The sequence below is a fragment of the Monodon monoceros genome, unplaced genomic scaffold (assembly GCF_005190385.1).
Source record: "Monodon monoceros isolate NGI ecotype Baffin Bay Population unplaced genomic scaffold, NGI_Narwhal_1 Super_Scaffold_15, whole genome shotgun sequence".
NCBI lineage: Eukaryota > Metazoa > Chordata > Mammalia > Artiodactyla > Monodontidae > Monodon > Monodon monoceros.
In genome coordinates this window covers 22,556,335-22,575,975 of record NW_021703771.1, presented here as the reverse complement: position 1 = coordinate 22,575,975, position 19,641 = coordinate 22,556,335, and the positions used below count along the sequence as shown (strand labels likewise).

The window sequence follows — 19,641 nt, the reverse complement described above, 5'->3', positions numbered from 1 at the left end:
CTGCTTGGGGGCTGATGATCAAGTCGCCCACGTGTTAGGTTTGCGGCAGAGCCAGTTTCTATTGGATGCATTTCACGTCTCAGAGGCAAGAATCTGAACCGCACCTGTGCCTCACAGTCCTTCCTAGTTTCTAGTTCACTTACTCTTCGGGTTTTGAGTAGTTTGCCCAAAGTTTAGTACAGTCCTGCATGTGGGATCTCAATCACTGGGACTGTTACTATGATTTTTCTCTTTCAAATGGTTGAAGGAACACTTGATTTCCCTTGAGAGTAAAAGAATGAAAGTATTCACAGCACCTTCCTTGCCCAGGGGGAAGAGTAAAAGCAGGCAGTCATTTTCACAGTTAACATAGTAAGATTCTAAGAAGTGTAAACTTGCTTTTCTCACCATCGTTGAAAATACCCTACTCAGGTTTCTTAATTACTTCAGGGAGTCTAGTCACTTCTGTACTTTGGGGACACTAGTAGCTGGACTTGTTCTGTCCAGAGATGACATGCAGTTGGATGGTTTGAGCTGCCAGAACTCAAAGGATGGGCTTCATGCCGACAAACCATTAAATTGGCCACCCCTTTGAACTGTCTATACAGTTACTCTTTTTCCATCATCCTGATTCCCCTTCATTTTTGTGGGACTAAGGGTAACACTGAGCAGCTTTAGGCTTTGTGTTCAAGGCCAGAATCATTCTCTGTGCGCCAGCACGGTCTACAACACCAGGGCTGCCCTGACAGTTGTGCAGGCTGTGCACTGCACAACTCTTAGGGGTACAACTCATGTTCATAGCCTATGTGAAGAGAGACCCAGAGTTGTGCCGTGATCCACAGAGCAGCTCTTCACAGCACCCCTAGGAGAAACCAAAGACCGGGTCACCCTGAGGGAGGTGCTAATGGGCACAACTAGCATTAAGTCTCAGGGTTCACAGATCCAGTGTCTCCAGAGGCCTGGCAACTCATATAAATGAGTAAAGCAGGTTGTGTGTAAGAAGTAGGACATTGGGGCTTCCCTGGTGGTGCAGTGGTTGAGAGTCTGCCTGCCGATGCAGGGGACATGGGTTCGTGCCCTGGTCTGGGAAGATCCCACATGCCGTGGAGCAGCTGGACCGGTGAGCCGTGGCCGCTGAGCCTGAGCATCCGGAGCCTGTGCTCCGCAACGGGAGAGGCCACAACACTGAGAGGCCTGCGTACCGCAAAAAAAAAAAAAAAAAAAAAAAAGAAGTAGGACGTGGTGGGGCAAGCAGCTGCTCCACAGAAAGACATTCAAGTTCAACATAAAAAACAAATAGACATACACGCTACTGTATATAAAATAAACAAGGAAGCTAGGGTAGCTTTATTGATACCAGTCAAAATAGACTTTAAGACAACGTTATTTGCACAGGGAACTAGATTCAATATCTTGTATTGAACCTATAATGGAAAAAAATCTAAAAAACAATATATATATATCAGTATATATTCATAAATATAACTGAATCACTTTGCTATTCACCTGCAACATTGTAAATCAACTATTCTTCAATTTTTAAAAATTCATCTATACCCCCCAAAAAAAACCAAAAATAGACAGGGGGTCAGAGGGGTCACCAGATCCAGTCCCCTGTTAAGAAATGTCTGCTGTTACCCCTGCAGAGCAGGAAAGTGGCAAAGTGAGGGCTACATAGGCAGTTTCACATGAATATTCTTTGTTATGTACCCAAGTGAAGGGCTCCATTACTACTCCTCACACCACTGTCAAGTAGAAAGATCCTAATACTAGAAACAAAAGGACAAATCAGTTGAAGATAATGTAATTGGGGCTGGAGGAGGGAGGGATGCTTATGTACCAAGTGATGTGGGAAGGCCAAGAAATGGCAGCTGTGGTGTGACTGGTGATCCTGAGCTGCATTAATGGGCAAATACTTAACCCGTCATTAGGTGAGAGGATAAATATAAAAGACTATGTTTAAACTGGTTGGCGTTCGTCAAATTTAAGACTCTTCTTCTCTTGAGGGGCAGCAAGTGTGCCTTTGAATTTACTTTAACTCTAGAATTCTCTGAAAATATCTGACAAACTTCCAATTATCCTGAATGGTTTTAGGAAGGGGGTGGAGTTTACAGTTAATTTATTATCTGTATCTGTTTGAGAGTCACCTCATATATGTTTTCTACTAATTTCCAAAAAAAATAGATTATATTAAAATATATTTACAAATGAAAACCATAATTTACGTAATTTAGTCTCTCTTCCATGACTGCAGTCCCCATCTGGAGACGCCCTGGACCTTGTGCCGTAAACACTGGCCTTCCCCCCAGTTAGCTCTGTGATCCTGATCTAGTCACTTAACCTCTCTGAGCCCCAGTTCTTACCTGTAAAAACCCCTAAAATGCTGAAGCCCTTAAATTATTTATCATAATACAATACCAAGGCAGTAAAACCTAACCTAAACATTTCTTTTTAGGTCAAATCCCCGATAATCACTTATTTCCTTGGCACTGGGCACTCTTTGAAGTAAGAGTGTGTAGATGACACACAAAAGTCTGCTGTTTGCCCTTTTGATTGTTTGTGTTCCAGTTAAGTGAGAGTTTGCTACGTGTTGATTTTCTTTCTAGTTGTGTAAAATGATGTCTATTCCTACATCATCTGTATTTCCAAATAATTAAAACATTCTGGTTCTTCATGTACCTGAAACCTTCAGAAATAACGAGACACTTTTTTTTTTTCCTATGAAATGTGAATTCGTATTGTCAGTAACCCAGCTCCAGTCATCCTGCTGATGGGCATGCAGGCCAGCCCCCACGTGGCATTTTCCTTTGTGGGTCTGTAATTGTTTCTGAGGCCTCCTTCCAGGAGCCTCTGCCTCTGCTCAGAGGCCCCTCCTGGGGCCCCAGGCGCTGGGCATTGTTTTCTCTCCTTGCTGTGTGCACACTGAAAGGTCCTTGCAGGCTCTCAGATGCTGTCCCACTTAGCTCAGTGAATGACTTCATAGAATTTGAATTAAGTGGTGAATAAACAAACATCCCAAACACTACCTTGGAAAGTAGCTGCATGGAACTCACTGGCATTTGGTTCATATGATGTAAGAAAAAGCATTTGATTAGCTCCTTGGAAATCTTTAAACTTCATCATAATCCATCACGAATTCAAATCACCTTCCGGCCCGGTCCCAGCCTTGATCACGCTTGGCTTACCTCTGCGCTCCCTGCCCGGCCAACTGCTGAGCTTCACAGGGGCCGGCATGGCTGAGTCTGAAAGCTCCGTCCGTGGGTTATGTTTCTTTTTTTTTAATATTTATTTATTAATCTGGCTGTGCTGAGTCTTAGTTGCGCGTGCGGGATCTTCGTTGCAGCACACGGGCTCCTCAGTTGCAGCATGCGAACTCTTAGTTGTGGCACGCATGTGGGATCTAGTACCCTGACTAGGGATCGAACCCGGGCCCCCTGCATTGGGAGCACGGAGCCTTAGTCACTGGACCATCAGGAAAGTCCCTGAAAGCTCTGCCTTTGGACTAGGAAACTTCCAGATACAAACCACTGCCCTTCTCACTCCCCTGCTCTGTCAGTTTAGGCCAAACCCGGCTCCAGCCTGCAGCCGCTGTCCACTTGTGCGGTTCTAGCCCCGTGCCCTGACTCCCGATGGGCAACGCCGTTACCCACAAAGTAGAGCCGACCAGAGTCCCGGTGTAGCCTCTCAGCTGAAAACGGGAGAGACAAAAATAGAGGCCTCCTCCTGGAAGTCAAGGAGTCATGGAATTGTCTTGCTTTTTTTTTCTTTTCCTAAACTGGCATGACAGATTGTCCCTAGGATTTCTGTGACTTGAGTGTTGGTTCCTCATGGAAAAGCACATCCAGGGATGTGTGTCAGCAAAATGCAGGAGATAAGGCATTGTCCTTAGTACTTCTGTTCGTGATGAAACAGGTCATTTGGTTTGTAACAGCAAGCGTATTTCGTGTTAAGAGATGAAGAGAAAGTGGGTCGTGTAGCAAGCGTGGCAAGGCCCTTCTTGCACTGCTCCTTCGGATTCAAGCTGCCTCAATGAACACCTCCTCAGCTATGGTCACGGAGACCACTTAGGCTGGATGCCGGCCGTGCTGGAAGTGGCATCACAGCATGATGTTAAGGTTATGGTGTGTCAAGTACAGAGGGCAGGAAAGGGGTGCAGCTTTGCCCATCAACCCCATTCTGATGCGCTGCTCGACTCCCACCCAGAATGCTAGGGAAGAGCGGCTGAAAGGAGGTTATTGCCAAGATCTATTATCAGAAAGTCAAAAGATAAAAAGTGTTGGCCAGGATGTGGAGAGAAGGGAACCCTTGTGCACTGTGGTAGGAATGTAAATCAGTAGAGCCACTGTGGAAAACAATATGGAGGTTCCTCAAAAAATTAAAAATAGAGCTACCATACGATCCAGCAATCCTGCTTCTTGAGTCTATATCCAAAGGAAATAAAATCACTATCTCAAAGAGATGCCTGCACTCCCATGTTCATTGCAGCATTATTCACAATCGCCAAGACATGGAAACAACCTGAGTGTCTGTCAGCAGATGAATGGATAAAGAAGACGTGGTCTGTATATAAACACACACATACGTACGCACAAGTAAATATTATTCGGCCTTTAAAAAAAGAAGGGAATCCTGCTATTTGCAGCAACACGGATAAACCTGGAGGAAATTATGCTAAGTCAAATAAACCAGACAGAGAAAGACAGATATTGCATATTCTCGCTTATATGTGGCATCTAAGGAAAAAAAGTCAAACTCATACTAACAGAATTGAATGGTGGTTACCAGAAGCTGGAGGGTAGTGCAAAAGGAGAGATATTGATCAAAGGGTACAAACTTTCGGTTATAAGATGAATAAGTTCTGGAGACCTAATGTACAGCATGGTGAGTGTAGTTAATAATAACGTATTATGGGAACTTCCCTGGTGGTGCAGTGGTTAAGAATCCGCCTGCCAATACAGGGGACACGGGTTCGAGCCCTGGTCTGGGAAGATCCCACATGCCGTGGAGCAACTAAGCCCGTGCGCCACAACTACTGAGCCTGCGCTCTAGAGCCCGCAAGCCACAACTACTGAGCCCACGCTCCACAGCTACTGAAGCCCGCACGCCTAGAACCCATGCTCTGCAACAAGAGAAGCCACCGCAGTGAGAAGCCCGCGAACCGCAACGAAGAGCAAACCCCGCTCGCTACAACTAGAGAAAGCCCTGCGCAGCAACAAAGATGCAACACAGCCAAAAATAAGTAAATTTATATTTTAAAAAATAATAATAATGTAATATATACTCGAAATTCTCTAAGAGAGTAGATCTCAAGAGTTCTCACCACACACACAAAGGATAACTATGGGATGTGACGGATATGCTATTTTGTTTATAATGGTAATAATTTCACAGTGTACACATATGTCAAAACATCGCATTGTGTACCTTAAATACATACAATTTTTATTTGTCATAAATAAAGAAACGAGAGGGAGAGCTTATTGCCAAGCCTCTGGCACCTTTCTTTGGGCTTGTTTCCCGGGTCCTCTCACTCTATAGAGAAGGGGAAGGGTTCACGCAGGGAATGGCTGTAGGGTAGAGGTATGTATGGCCCCTTAGGCGGAACTTATGCGTTCAGAGGTAAAAATATATTTCAGACTTCTGCTCTCTCACTATCTCTATCTTTTGCTTCCCCTCTATCTTTCTCTTTCTCTCTCTCTCCCAACATTTTGTGACAAATCTTGTTTTTGCAGTGCTAAACAAAAGGGAAAACTGACCCAGAGGGACTTTGGAAACACAGCATTTGTTGTGAAGTCTCCACCACAGGGTATAGTAAAGAATGTTCCTGCCGTAGTACTGCGGAGCACAGAGGCCAGCAAGGAAATTATGGAATCTTCTTGTCTGAAAGTTTTTCGAGGCTATGAAAGCTGTTAATGTCTCTGGAATGGCTTAGGCCCAGTTTTTGAAAGAAGCAATAAGACAGTTGTGACTGTCTTTGGACAGTCCTTTCAGGGTGTCATACTACAGAAAGTACTCGACGCTACAGTACAGGATGCCCCGAGCGTTCTGAGCCTGTGTGTGACTCTAGGGGGAGGGAAGCTTTGGCGGGAAGCAGGGGGTGAGGTCTCTGGGAAGTGGCATGACCAGGGATAAGAAGTACAAAGCACTCCCCCACCCCAAAGCACAGAGCCCACCCTTTAGCATCCCCTCATTTATCACCTAGACAAAACTCAGAGAAACAGGTCAATTTTAGGAACTGAGGAACGTCAGCCATGAGAGGCTGGGAAAACCATAATCAGGACCTTGGCACTAACTGCATATGGGGTCTTGAGCAAGCCGGTCGACCTCTTTGAGCTTCTGTTTCTTCATTCATTCTGCAAATATTTATCAAAGGCTGTACCAGGGGGCGCTGTTCTAGGTGCTGGGTGAACGTAGTGAACAAAACAGACCTTACCTTCCAGAGGAGGAGAAGGAGAGACAGAAAATAAATAAATATAACATGGACTTTGTTAGATGCCATTGAGGAAAATAAAACAGGGAAGGGGGTTAAGGAACGTCAGGGTTCAGGTATGGCTGTTTTAACTAGGGTGGTCAAGAAAGGCCTGTTTGGGGGATGACTTTTGTAGAAAGACCTGAAGAAGGTGAGGGAGACAGCCATGTTGACATGTGGGGGAAGAGTGATCTAAGTGGAAGGAATAGCAAGGAAAAGGCCCTGGGGATGGAGTGGACCTGGCCTGTTTGACACACGGTAGCAGCATGAGCGAAAGGTCGATAGGAGGAAGCACGTCAGAGAATTACCGGGGCAAGGCTGTGCACCTTTTGGATACATTACCTTTCCTTGGAATGAGCTAGGAGGCCATTGGAGGTTTTCCCAGGAGAAGATAATTTTGACTATGCGAAAATAGATTGAAAGACGACAGGGACAGAAGCAGGAAAAACAGTTAAGATGCTGAGGCAACAAACCAGGCATGATCTGATGGCCTGGACCAGGGTGATAGCAGTGCAGTGGTGATCAGTGTCAGATTCTGGTAACATTTTTTTTTAAGTTTGCAAACTTCTGTTTGTTTGTTTGACTGTGAGGCTTGCGGGATCTTAATTCCCTGACCAGAGGTCGAACCCGGGCCCCCTGCAGTGGAAGCGTCGGGTCCTAACCACTGGACCGCCAGGGAAGTCCCTCTGGTAATATTCTGAAGGTAGAGCTTATGGGATTATCTTATAGATTGGATGTAGGATGGAAGAGAAAGATAAGAGTTAAGGATAACTCCAAGGTTTAGGGCCTAAGCTGTTGGAAGGATGGAGTTGCCGTTACCGGGGATTGGTGAAGAGTGAGGGAAATAGGTTTCAGGTGGTGGGAGTGGGGCAGGATTAGGAGTTCTATTTTGTACATATTAAGTTTGAGAAGCGTGTTAGCATCTAAGTAGAGATGTCTACTACACAGTAGGATATACATGGCTAAAATTCATGGGAGAAATCTAGCTTGGAGATAGAAGTTTTAATACCAGAGTATTGGGGATATTGAAAACCCCAAGACCAGATACAAATACCAAGTGAATAAGTGTAGACAGAAAAAAAAAAGAGAGAGAGAGGTCTTAGGATTGATCCTTGGGTCTTTTCAGAACTAAGGGGTCAGGGAGAAAAAGATGAGGCAGCAGGGTAAACCAAGAAAGAGTAACTATTGAAGTAGAAGGAAAGGCAAAAAAAAGTTTAGTGTGTTGGAAGCCAGGTAAAGAAAGGTGGAGAGAGTAATCAACAATGTCAAATGATGCTGATAGGCAGCTAAGGTGAAGGCTGAAAATTGACCATCCAGCAATTTGGAAGCCGTTCGTGATTTCATTGAGCACTTTGGGAAAGCAATAGGAGCAAAAATCAATTGGGCTGTGTTCTAGAGAGAAGGGAAAGGGAAGGATTTGAAGAAGCTCATGTAGGCTACATTTTTAAGGCCTTTTGAGTTAAAGGGAGCAAAGAGGTGAGCCAGTAACTGGAGGGAAATAGAGTCAAAAGAGTTTTCCTTTGGGCTTCTTTTCTAAGTAGGAAGAAATTCCAGCACACTTGCCCTCGATGGTAAAGGTGATCAGTATTCACTCATATCCAATTTTCCTCTCTTTCCTGCACACACAGGAAGACCACATTTACAGTCAGGTTTGCTGGGTAATCAAATCTAACCAATAAAACGTGAGTGGGAGTCATGTGTCACTTCTAGCCCAAGGCAGTTAAAAGTAAGTGTGAGGGGCTTCCCTGGTGGCGCAGTGGTTGGGAGTCTGACTGCCGATTCAGGGGATATGGGTTCATGCCCCGGTCCGGGAAGAACCCACATGCCGCAGAGCGGCTGGTCCTCTGAGCCGTGGCCGCTGGGCCTGCGCATCCGGAGCCTGTGCTCCGCAACGGGAGAGGCCACGACAGTGAGAGGCCCGCGTTCAGCAAAAAAAAAAAGTAAGTGTGAGTTCTTGGTGTTCTTTCACATCCATTGAACTGGTGTCAGAGAACTCCTAGGCGGTGGAATCAAAACCCAGATTCTTTTTTTTTTTTAAGAGATTTATGTTTTATTTTATTTTACATCTTACTTTCCAAAAATAAATTTAAAAAAAACCAATCAATTTAAAAAAAACTTAAACACTAATCCAGCTGAAACACAATTAATTCCATTTTTGCCTGTTTCCTTCCAATATTCTCTTTATGTATACACATTTTAAATGGCTGCAGTCATAGAAGTGCAAGATTATATATTGCTTTTTATTAGTTAACATCAGAATATCATATAATCTTCCCGTGTCAACTCATATTCCATTCCATGCATAATCTTTGCAATTGCAGTTTTAATAACCAGACTATTCAATTGCATAATCATACCATAATTTACCTTATTCTCTTAGTCGAACATTTATTTTTTAAACATAGCTAGTGAACATATTTTAGCATTTAGGGTTATTTAGTGTTTTTAGCTTCTGTTTTATCATTTATTTAAGAAATAATGTGGGAAATAGTTTAAGATCATTGAGTTCAAGTGTGAATATCATTATTGCTCTTATATACTTCTGTATTAAAATCAAAAGGGTTTGTAGAAACTTACAGTGCCTACATGAGTAAAAAAGGAGGAGTCAGTTTATCATGCAGCCCAGATTCTTGAGTCACCGTTGGAAGAGAGCCATCTGACTCGCATCAGACTATGACATGAATGAGGACTTAACCTTTATGTTAGGCCATTAAGACTTGGTGTTTATTTGTTTGCACAGCAAAGCCCATCCTGACTCATACTTGGGCGGATGGAAAAGTTCCAAAAGGGACAGAAAACTTGCTGACATGGCAGATGGAAGGCCAGTCGCTAAAAGAATCCTCTTGAGGACTTGAGAGAGGATAGGATCTCCTGAGCAAGTGGGCCAGCTCAACTCAGCAAGGCTCATCCTTCTGGACGTTGATGGAGTTGAACTGGATGATCTCTGGAGACCTAGCCTGTGCTACAGGTTGATGGTCTTGGAATTTTTCTAGGTTCCTGCTGGAGGGAGAGAAAAAAAATCCTGCAGGTCAGAACCAGAGGAGAGATGTTTGGATTGAGAGGTAGGGAAAGACCAGGGAGATGGGAGGCAGATTGGTCTGGAAAGGAGAGAATCATCTGACTTCAGAAGAGGCGTGAGCTCACTTGTCTTATCTTTGTTTGTAAATCCTCCCTGACTTTTCCCATATGGTCTTAGAGTTCATCGGAGATGACGGTTCAAGAGCTGTAGAACCACTGCGCTATTTGATAACCTAGAACACAGACAGATTGTAGAAAATGCAGATCATTGCTCTGTAACGATTTCAGAAGGATCTTGAAAAAAATTATTATTACTTAATGACCTCAATTTCCACATGAGTGTGCAGGGAATAACAATACAGGGCGCCAGTTTGCCTTTCAGGGCTGCTCTTCAGGTTAATGAAATGGGAGAAGTTAAACTTCTTGGAAGGATGGTGCCATATAAACAGTAGGTGTTATTATTCCCATAAAAGGAAAGCACAGTCTTCTCTGATGAAATGGCTCTTACCTCAGACTCTTCATTAAAAGCTGTGGTGCAAGTTTCCAAGCTGCATTGGTGAGACATGGTAGCAGATGAAAAAAAAAAAAGCAAAAGAAGTCAAAATATCCCAGGTAACGACTTGCCGGCAAGTAAGAAGTTTTCAAGTCCTAGAATCGTGCTGATAAATCTGAACTGCCTAAAGGCAGGACTTATTTATAGTAACACAAAGGTGACTTCCAGCCCTGAAATCTGGGCCTCCGCCTCGGATGGGGGTGCAATAAAGCAAAGCCATGAAAAGGGGAGCTAATACTATTGTGATTCCATCTCTGAAGGCTGCTCAGTGGTGCTGCTACAGAGGGAGGGAAATCTGGTGTGAAAATAGCCACAGCAATAGCTGATTTTAAAACTGAAATATATAAGCTATTTCCAAACCTCTTACATTTCTAAATCCTGAGGCCAGTATGTCCTATTTAAAGAGCTTTATGCAGAGGTGCATCCCTCTTTTGGAATAGTAGAAGGAGTTGAGTGGACAAAAACTTAGACCTTTCGAAGAATTATTTTTAAGTGACCTGATTTCAAAGGCAGTTTTAAGGCTTTCTTTCACTTTACCTGTTTCACCCTGTATAGTGTAGGATGACCACAGTAATCAACATTTTTAAATGCATTCATAACAAAGCCTTTGACAGTAAAGTTGTTTGCATTAAATTTTATAAAAGTAGGCACCAGTATATCTATTCATTTCAAGACCCTTCTCTATATATGAATTAAATGTCCCTTACGCTTCTTAGTTTGCTCTGTTATGGAATCGCTTAGCTGTTTCAGTTGAAATCAGTAATAGATTTAAAGACAGAGTTCAGAGCTGTAAAGTTCCTCACTTGATCAGGAATCATACATATTATTTTTGTCATATTTAATCATAGAACCCAGGCCTTTAACAGGGTACTTAATTAAACTTTTAATTCATGATAAGAAGTTAAATAGCGCTTGGGAGGGTTTTTTTAAAATTATTTCCACGTCCCATCCAGATTACCAAAAAAATAAAAATAAATAAAGGTATGATGGACATAATGGCTGTCAGCCAAGGGTATTGTAGGTCATGCCCACATGAGCTGGCAGCAAGCTGTTGTCCAATTAGCATGACTTTATCGATGCAGGGTAATCACTCTTGAGTTCAGGGCTGAGTCACTAGTGATGGAGTGGTACTTCCCTTGAGCCAGTGCTTCTTAGAGTAGGTTTCTTGTTCACTATTACCTGCCCTACTTTGCCAATAAAAGAGCAGGACCATTTAGGCTGGAAGCCGAACAGAAGAGAAACAGTGATTATAGATCTCATTTCTCTTTGCTTCCTGAAAACTGAGATTTCAATTACACAGTGAAAGCATGGGGTGTTTTTTTAAATGAGTTACAAGAAAATACAGTTTCCGCACCAAAATACTCGAGAGCTGGAATCCAAGAGTCGGTTTTGATTCTGTCTTTTCTTTGGCAGCTCTCGCACTGAGCACAAATGGGAGGATATCAGTAGAGTTACCTAATCATCTTAATGGATTCGCATTCCATTGAAAAACTTGGAATGTCCCCAAACTGCTTCAGGTTTCAGCTCTATTGTTGGGGTGTCCGTGACATTTCTGGTGGGTGTGCAGTTCTACACAAGCAGACAGCTTTTGAAAGGGACCCTTCTTCTGGTGAGAACACCTGGAATCTTGGTTGAACAAGCTGTAAACCAGGAAACTGATTCAGGAATTCCTTAATAAAAGGGATCACATCCAGGCGTTGGGGCGATGTGTGGTTGTCTGTAGGAAAGGCTGTTCTTAGAAGCGCAAAGAAAGTAAAATAGTGTTGGCACTCGTCGGTTAATACCTTTCTGTTTATTTTCTTGTTTGTTTTCTTAATCAAATCACAGGCTAGACAAAGGGTTGGGTTGGTTTTGCTTTCAGGAGTGGGGCAGTTAAACAGCCGCACTTTTGGTTTCCTGATTTTTCAGAAGTGTTCTTTTTCCCATTAACTTGGTGCACATAGTTAAGATGTTTCACTTTGCCCTAGACCCCTCAAATACGTTGACCGTCTCTCTCACTGACAGTGGCGCCTCTTCCGGGCTCGCTGGTGATGCAGTGAGCTGTACTGTCTGAGCTGGACTTCTGTGTGCAGCCTGGCAAAGGCTGTGTGTGAAAAAGTGAGTGCGTTCAGCACCCTGGGTGGGATGGAGCCAGGCCTTCAATGTGAGCACATTTTTGGACTGATTGGCAGCAGGGAGAAATACTGGCAGCTGTTCCCAAGCAAGCCAAAAAGTTGGCCCGGGGATGGAAAAAACAAATGTTGGGATTTAGCCAACGGAAGATTCCTGCGTTTAGAAGAAAATCAAAGGAGGGATACAGAAGGTCACAATGACGGACCTCCAGCTGGTTAAATCACAACTATTTCATTTTGTCTTCTGCTGTATAAAGGATAGCATTACTTGTCATTGCCACTCATTTTTTCCCTATTCTTTATTTCTAAGTCTTCATTTTTGTTCTCTTGATTTCTTTATTTTTTTAATTCTCTAGATACAAAATCAAATGACAGATTATTCCTCCTAAAAGTAGTGCATGGGCGATGTTATTTGCAGAGGCAGTATCAACAACCAGAATTGAATAGAACTGTCAGAGAGCAGTAGCCACACGCGTGTGTTCCAAGCCATGTTGAGTGATGCGGGTTGGAGTGGAACCCGACCGCATTCTGTGTGAAGATCACCTCAAAGATCTGTCCAGAGAGACCCTCTGACACCTCACAACTTATCTATTATTCTTGTTTTATTAGTTACTAAAAGAGAAGGGTGGGGAAAAACGGGAAAGCTCCTAAAAGGCCAGGAAAATGTCTGCTGAAAGATAGGATCCTCAGCGGTCTTGCCATGTAAAGATGAGCACTCTCGTACCACGGGAGACATTTTCATATTTGATGTCATTCTTCCTTCCAATGAACACCTTAGACTATGTGCAAATATTCTTTCTGCCAAGTAGAGCTGTTGTAGCCCAGGAATTAAATTGTACCCTACAAATAGGAAGGTGGAAAGATCAAAAATGTGGACCACCAAAATTTGGGGGTAAGAAATATGCAGGATTCTAAGAGAAGACGTTTGAAGCACACCTTTTGTAACTCTGAGGATTTTGGCCGGGGGGGGAGTGAGTTAAATCCATCAGATTTGCAAGATACTCACGGAAATGTGATGACCTTTCAAAGTTCTGTTTAACAAAGTCTCTCCATGCCTCCTGTTTGAGGCTGTTACAGTAGATGTCAACCAGATATTCTCACTTGCTAACAGAAGAAATAGTATACTGGCTACGTGGGAGTGGATTTCAGCTCTATTAAAGGAGAATTTGATAACAGTGCAAGATGCTAGACACTGCGGTAGGGTAGAAACAAACACACAATTACCTTCAGAGGAGGGGTGTGTGTGTGTGTTTAAAGGACAAAGGGGTCAAGGGACTTCCCTGGCGGTCCAGTGGTTAAGACTTCGCCTTCCAATGCAGGGGATGCGGGATCAATCCCTGGTTAGGGAGCTAAGATCCCACATGCCTCACAGACAAAAAAACCAAGCAGAAGCAATATTGTAAAACAGAAGCAATATTGTAACAAATTCAATAAAGACTTTAAAAATGGTCCACATCAAAAAAATCTTAAAAAAAAAAAAAGGACAAAGGGGTCAAAAGGACAAGATGGCTTAAGTACAGCACTTCATAGAATCAGAGGAATGGAACACTTGACCCTTTTCTAGATCATTTCTTTTGGGGGGTTAACTTAGAAATATAAGACAAAACCATCTCCTCCAAGGAGCTTACAATATAGTTGAAGAATCAAGACAAACCGTAGAAATCAAAGGTGTAAACAATTCAAGAGCATTTGCTGTAGATGCCATGTTATGTGTTAGCCGTTGTTTGTGCCACAGAGGTTCTGATCTGGGGGAGGACAGGATTTTTCTTCCATCTCCTAAAATCACCTAAAACTAACACTCACAGGTTTGATCAGACTTTCTGAGGGAACAAGTGGGGAGAGAGCCTCCAGGAAAAGACACTGGCACGACAGAGGCCCCAAAAGAAGCAGTCACAGGGACTTGAGGAGCCATCTCTGATTAGCACAAAGAGTAGATTTGGGGAAATAATTCAAATTATGTGCCAGGTCAGATTACATGGAGCCTTCCTAGGAAAACATAAGGTTTAGACCAAAGAATTTAATCTTGATGGAGTAAGCAATAGGAATTCACTGAAACGTTGTGAGCCAAAAAGTGACAGGATGAAAAAGAATTTAAGGAATAACTGTCTAGCAATGGAATGTTGGACGGATGGGACAACAAACGACTCCAGACGGAGGGCACAGCCAGGAAGCTCACCCTGTGCCCAGCATGAGCTGATGAAGGTATGTGCCTGGTGAAGAGCTGGGAGATGCCAAAGACTGAGTGTGGGACCCATCAGTGGGAAAAGAGGCCATCCAGCCTTGATATATATCTATAGTGCTTTGTAAGTTCCCAAGGCACCGTGAGTGCAAAGCGGAAGATACAGATGTGAGGAACACGGGCCCATAGGTGGTGTCTGAGACCACCAGGAATTGCCGGTCCCTTTCAGAAAAGAGAAGAGAAAAATGGTCGGGGGCTGAGATTGAGCTCCTATACTTAAACTCCCATTGCTGGTTCCTCTAAGAATGAAGTCTACTCTGGATGTCTGGTTTTAAGGTTACTTTCATTTATTTGGGAAATACTTAAGCCCCAACAATTTATCAGACTGAGGATACATATAGAGGTGCTCCCTAAATTACCTTTTAAGGAATATGCCTTCCAGGTGATATTGTGAGCATCATGCCTTACTTAGCACACATGGATACAAGGACCTTCAAGGAGATACTAAATTTCTGGAGGACAAAGCCTCTAAAAATACCTCAAGGGGGGCTTCCCTGGTGGCACAGTGGTTGAGAGTCCGCCTGCCGATGCAGGGGACGCGGGTTCGTGCCCCGGTCCGGGAAGATCCCACATGCCACGGAGCGGCTGGGCCCGTGAGCCATGGCCGCTGAGCCTGCGCGTCCGGAGCCTGTGCTCCGCAACGGGAGAGGCCATAACAGTGAGAGGCGCGCGTACCACAAAAGAAAAAAAAAAATACCTCAAGGGCATTTTAATCCAGTGCCACATACTTTAAAGTGTCAGAAACAGATTCAGGCAAAGGTGATCACTTCTGGTTAAAACCATTATGATGAATGTTTGCTGGACATTACTATAGTAGCTAAGCAACACACACGGACACAAAGTAACAACACACACACACGCTCTACCCACAAACCCAGGCAGGGGTCAGTCTGAGCATCACTCCTGGTGGGTCACCTAGGTGTGAGATATCTTCTGATGATATTCATGAAATAGACAGTCTCCCCAGTGATGTGTTCCGGGTGTAACTTGACCTCATAAAGCCTTTAGATATAACTTCCAGTTAGAGGAAAACCAATGATTACAAAACCAAGCCTAACAACACCATGAGGGAGCAACAGGGCAAATCCAGAAGGTGGGTTGTTCTGCAGGACAAATGGCCTGATTTCTTCAATAAGTCAGTGTCATAAAAATGGGACTATGCTAAATTAAACAAGAGTTAAGGCATTTAAAAACTAGATGCACTATGTGGTCCTGGAGTGGTTACTCGTTTGGATAACCAGTTAGAAAGGACTTTGGGGGGGAAATTGGAAAAATCCAAATGTGGTCTGGGTATTAGGAGAAATTTTCCTGAAATGGAAAGGTGGTAATAATTGGAAAAGGAAGACTGAGAAACAATAGATCCTGTATGATCTCGGTTTGGTTAAAAAATACAAATTGGGGCTTCCCTGGTGGCGCAGTGGTTGAGAGTCCGCCTGCCAATGCAGGGGACACGGGTTCGTGCCCCGGGCCGGGAAGATCCCACATGCTGCGGAGCAGCTGGGCCCGTGAGCCATGGCCGCTGAGCCTGCGCGTCCGGAGCCTGTGCTCCGCAACGGGAGAGGCCACAATAGTGAGAGGCCCGTGTACCAAAAAAACAAACAAACAAAAAACAAATTGGAGTGTGTGTTTGTGTGGTGTATGTGTGTGTATGTAAAGGAGCCAAAGGACCTGTGCTAAAGTGTTAAGAGTGGTGACCTGTGAATGGTGGAAATGTGATGGGTTTTGTTTTGCTTGTCTGCATTTTCCAATTTCCTACCGTGTACATTATTACATTTCTGTAGTAATAAAAAGGTTATTTGAACAGTTCAGTGGATAGAAGGGAAGGAGGGAATGAAGATTGGGTGGAGTGTGGAGCATAATACTGGAAAAAGTACAACTCCGCAGTATGGCATTACACGTGATTTCAAAAACTTCTGTGGCCCCATCGCTTTTCTTCCTAGAAGCACCAATGCTGCACCAGTGCTCCCTGGTCCCTTCCTTCCAGCTCCGGGCCCTCCGTTCTCCTAACTAAGAGACTAGAGTCCTTAACTAGGACCAAAGAAACTTGCACTCACAGTCTCATTGGTTAAATGAAAATCAACCCAAAAAGCAATAAAGAGAATAGATTTCTTCTAGTTCCTTCTTATTAAAAGTGTGAGACCTTTTTTCGTATTTAAATTTACCTTGATCATTGAAACCTACAGATGCTCTTCCTTCCTATATGTTCTCTAGTGTTGCATCTCTGGAAATTACTAGTGTTATTTTCAGTGAAAATAGGTCAGATGTTTTCCAAGACTCTGACCCTCTGCGTCCCCAGATAGAGAAGGAAATTCTCACCATCTAGTCGAATCTTGTACAACTGTGAAGGAAGTAGCAGATGTGGGGAGTGTCACTCTTTTCATGTTACCCTGGTCTACAGGTACTGAAATTGAAGACAAGGATAGTCCTTTCATGAATATTTTTAAACCTATGTAAATATCTACAAATGCATGCTTTGGAAGTTACTCAGTCAGCTTACTTCAGGCTTAGGTTATATACTGAATACCTCCAGATAGCTGCTCTTTCAAGGATGTGTCAGAATGTTCAATAGGAAGGACATGTTTTTGTATTAATCAGTTGGATGATGACATTTTCAAAAACCAAGAGTAAAAGACGCTGCTTCCATCCCCAACTGAGCTTTGTTAAAAAAGGACAACCATAAAGTCGTCCCTGGATCCTGGAAAGCCTGGACCACTGGGGGACCTGCAGGAATGAGGTAGTTTCCCTCCATCATGCCCAAAGTCTGGAAGAAGACAACTGACACGTGTGTGATTAAGATTTCAGAAGAGGGCTTCCCTGGTGGCGCAGTGGTTGAGAGTCTGCCTGCCGATGCAGGGGACACGGGTTCGTGCCCCGGGCCGGGAAGATCCCACATGCCGCGGAGCGGCTGGGCCCGTGAGCCATGGCCGCTGAGCCTGCGCGTCCAGAGCCTGTGCTCTGCAACGGGAGAGGCCACAGCAGTGAGAGGCCCGCGTACCGCAAAAAAAAAAACAAAAAACAAAAAACAAGATTTCAGAAGAGGGAGTCAAAATAGAAAGTGATGCTCTAGTGGACCTGCACCTGTAAGTCTCACACTGGTGTTTAAAACAACTTAATGCAGACTGCTTCCTACTCTGTGGTCAACAGAATGCTGGTTCTTCCTTACTTCCTCCTCAGGAGCCTCCAGCAATATCTTTTTTTTTAAGTTTTTTTATAAGTGATTTTCTCTTAAATCAATCTTTAGCTTGTTTTCATGGGAAATCTATAGTATTTAACTCTTCTAATATCCATGTATTAGTCTGCTCAGGCTGCCATAACAAAATACCACAAAATGGGTGGAATAAGCAACAGAAATTTATTTTCTCACAGTTCTAGAGGCTAGAAGTCCAAGACCAAGGTGTCTGCAGGTTTGGTTTCTCCTAAAGCCCCTCCCCCTGGTTTGCTGATAGCCTCCTTCTCGCTGCGTCTTCACATGGCCTTTCCTCTGTGCACAGAGAAAGAGAGAGAACACTGGTGTCCCTTCCTCTTCGTATAAGGACACCAGTTCTGTCAGCTCAAGGCCTCACCCTTATGACCACATTTAACCTTAATTACCTCCTTAAAGGCCCTGTCTCCAAATATGGGGAGATGTGGATGAGGATTACAACATGCAAATCTGGGGAGACACAATTCAGTCCATAATGACCCACTAAAAAATAACGGGTTTATACAAATAACTGAACAACACAGGTGCAAGATTATACACATATGTACAACTGCACAGCCGCTCACTATGTAACCATATGGAAGAAAAAAGATCTCCATGGACTGATGTGGAGTGATTTCCAAGATATATTTTAGAAGGCAAAAACAAGACGCAGAAGAGTACGTACACTAGGTATGGTATGCTTCCTTTTGTTTAAGAAACAAGAGAAAATATGAGTATGTATTTGTAATGCCTATGTATAATTTATAAGTATACACGCACATTTGCATATTTTATTAAAAGAAACACAGAAAAGAAAAAAAACTATGAAAAGGTAACCTATGGGAAGTGGGTGAAAACAGAATGAAAAGATTTGAGATGGGAGTGACTTTCTATCATTTTAATTGGTATTGACTTTTGAACCATTTAAATGGTTTTCTTTCATTTAAATGTTTTACATAGTCAAGAAATTAAAATTTAATAAAAATAGATGAGAAGCAGCAAGCCCTAAAATTTAAAACAAATAGAAAAAAATGAACTCACCGTATATTAAATTGGTTAATTAACCACACAGAATAAAAGAATAAATTAGATTAACTTTTTTTTTTTTTTTTTTTTTGGGGGTACAGGGGCCTCTCACTGTTGTGGCCTCTCCCGTTGCAGAGCACAGGGTCCGGACGCGCAGGCTCAGCGGCCATGGCTCACGGGCCCAGCCGCTCCGCGGCATGTGGGATCTTCCCGGACCGGGGCACGAACCCGTGTCCCCTGCATTGGCAGGCGGACTCTCAACCACTGCGCCACCAGGGAAGCCCTAGATTAACTTTTGAACATGGTTCTATGGCTAGACATCCTCTGTGGGATATTCTTCAATACAGCTGGCCTGAACTTTTCAAAAGTGTCGTTGCCATGAAAGACAAAATGACGAGGGACTCTCCTAGGTCAAAGGAAATTAAGTGGGACCAAATGCAGTAAGTGATCTTGATTGGCTCCCAGATTAAAAAAAAAAAATCTATGAAGGACATCCTTGGAGCAATTTAGAGACTCAATATAGACTGTATATTAGTTTACAACATTATGCCAACATGAGTTTTCTTGGGTAGGAAATTGTTATTTTGGTTATATAGAATGCTCTTGTTCTCAAGATATATATGCTGAAGTATTTAGGAATGAAATGTCATGATTTACTTTCAAGTGGTTTTGGGAAGAAATGTATATGTGGAGCGGGTGGGGGTGTGTGTTTATCTATAGATAGATAAAGATATAGAGAAGACAGCATACTTTTTTTTTGCTTAAAACACTAGAAGGTATTTATTGGGACAGCTTCAGGCACAGTTTGATCAAGCGGAGCATAGAAATTTAGCAAAATTTAATGGTTGATGTATTGAGATTGAAGGTATATGGATGTACATTTCTTTCATCTTTTCTGTAGGTTGGAATTTTCAAGATAAAAAATTGGGAAAAAAATAATAGATATGGATTGATTTTGTCATGAAGGTGCTCCATTCACAAGAAGCATTTACTAAGTACCTACTCTGTGCCAAGCCCTGTTCTAAGTGCTGGGGATGTAGCCGTGAACAAAGACAAAGAAAG

At 43.2% G+C, this 19,641-nt stretch overlaps 1 protein-coding gene across 3 annotated transcripts in view; it reads left to right on the top strand.

Moving 5' to 3' along the window:
- Positions 1–19,641, top strand: part of BACH2 (BTB domain and CNC homolog 2) — a 357,893-nt gene that overhangs the window by 271,850 nt on the left and 66,402 nt on the right. The gene's annotated exons all lie outside the window — the stretch shown is intronic.